This window comes from Cibotium barometz, chromosome 55 (assembly GCF_041138505.1).
Source record: "Cibotium barometz isolate CiBa-2024 chromosome 55, ASM4113850v1, whole genome shotgun sequence".
Lineage (NCBI taxonomy): Eukaryota > Viridiplantae > Streptophyta > Polypodiopsida > Cyatheales > Cibotiaceae > Cibotium > Cibotium barometz.
The window spans coordinates 5563997-5566519 of NC_141100.1; positions in this window are offsets into that span (position 1 = coordinate 5563997).

Sequence of the window (2523 nt, forward strand, 5' to 3'; positions counted from 1 at the left end):
ATTCTTCTAATGATTGCTTCTTCCATCCTCTTAGAGCTCCAACTCCCATTATGCAAGATTCACTATTGCCTTTGCGTTTGGAAAGTGCATTGTGAAGAAATTGTGTAGATAAGGTTTGAGTGGTAGAGAAAGAATTACATTAGTTCTGGAAAAATCATGTGTTGAAAGTGTGGGTGAGAACTTGGGAGAACCTAGAGGAAATCTACACTTAGTTTTACATTCAATTTTGATGTTTTCCATCACCAATTCCTATAGTGTGAGAGCTAGCAGTTAGTGACATGCAGTGTTTTTTTTTAAAGTCAAAAAGGAGCCATTGGTTGTGTTCAGGTCTTGCATTACATTCCTATTCCTTGGAACAACCTTTCTAGATCAATAGGATAGGGAAATCACCTTCTAAACCATCATTTAGTCGATGCGGCTATTAACATGTGAAAGTGTAGGAAACCGTTCATGGCGTGAAACATAACCATGGCATGAAACACTTTTCGCAAGCAACGAGAATCTTGAGATTACCTTACTAAAATTAGGGTGCCTTATCATGCCACATCTGACACAACAAAACAGAAAAATCTTATCTCGTGAAATAGCAGTGAAGCACTTCACGACGTGAACGCCATTTTCTTTCATGACATGACACACACATAGTCTATTTCATGACGTGAACTGCAGTCTACTACTTCACGGCATGAAACATAACCTGTTACTTCACGACTTAATAGTTCACAAGTTAACCCTTCACGAACTAACGCTTCACGTGTTAGAAGTTCACAAAATAACCTTTCACGGGCTGCTAGTTCATGAATTAAGGGTTTTCAGACTAGAGATAAGAGAGTACCCTAATTGCACCATTGGAGTCTATGCGACTCAGATTAAGTAATTCTGAGCTAAAAACTTGAAATGTGAAACACCAATTGTGCCACAGTGTGAAAAACAGTTCACAACGTGAACAACATTCTGTTTCATGGCGTGAACTGCTGCTTGCTACTTCACGACGTGAACTATTATCTGCTTGCTACTTCACGACGTGAACTATTATCTGCTATTTTAGAGAGATCTACTATTTCACAACCAAAAAAGATAGTTCGGTAGAAAACTAGGTGAAATGGTTGGAGTAGTGATTTCACTTGTTAAAACACATTCTCATTCACTTGAGGTCTGAGAAACTGATTGGAGACGACCTTACCCCCAATGACAGTACATCAAATCACCCAAGTTCTTCCTACCAAAAAAGTGTTGGTTCAGGCCGTTCAGCAGCACCCAATTGAGTGCTTTAGCTTGGAGGAATTTGACCACCATAGAAACAAGTAGTGAGGAATCCATGAAAAAGGGGCTAATATTCTCTGGCCTTGGAGAGGAAGAGAAACCCTCTTCTCCTGTAAGGTCCAATGGAATCTTTGATATGGCCAAAGGATTTTTCGATCTCCAGCACGGCACGGAAGATGAAGCACAATCTACAGGCACGAGCCCATCACAACAAGCGTAGGACACGGTCTAAGACCAGATTTACCAACCCAACCTTCTGGCCCCAGGAACGCTAACACAATGAGGATTAGTGGGATGACCCCTAGGGTTAGAAGTGATAAGGAAATCGCAGCCATGACAGGTCAAGTCTTCTTTCCCACATCGAAAGAAATGGAAACAGACTTGAAGAGGGCTAAGGTAGAGCGACAATCACGGCTACTAAGATTAAGAAAACAAGAGCTTGATACATGAAGAACAAGGGCGGAATAGAGGGAAATGGAGAATTTGCATTACTTCCAACCACGTGGCAAAGAACCAGAAACATCTAGAAATGCCACTGATAACACGAGGGTTGACGAAAGACTTGAAACACAAGAAGAGGAAGACAATCTACCAAGGACACCTACAAGAGGTGAGGATCGTCTCTATACAAGAGAGGATATACAAGAAATGATCAATGATCCCACTTTCTTGTAAAGCATGGAACTCTTGATCTTACAAAGGCAGGCTGAGGCTACTAACAATGAGCCAGACAATGAGGACTGACCCAGACCCACCAACCATAGACCTGAATTGAATAGAAGAACCTATCCAGGAAGAGGGCGTGGTCTAGGTAGGGGGAGTAGCTCTTCGGAGGCCAATTGTGGATCCTAACACAGACCTAAACACAGTCACAAGGGGGCGGATCTGCTAAATATGGTTGTGGGAATGGGCCGAGGTATGGTTAGGGAGCTAGGCACTACCCTAGAATCCAGACCATCCCAAATGAAGCCACATATTATTTCAAAGCTTGTGCAAAAATTCTCGGGAGACGAGGACCCGATCCAACATGTATACGTCTTTGAATCTACCTATGAAACATGTGCAGCACCAGTGAGAGATGTAACCATGATAAATGTTTTTTCTCTGACCCTAGAAGGGAAGGCTCCCCAATGTTATCGAACACTAAGGATAGAGCCAATTTCACTCGACTTAAAAATGTGTTCATACCAAGCTTTGCTCAAAGTGATGATAGATGGAGTCATGTGGCTCAGCTCCACAATATCAAGCAAAAGGAAAATG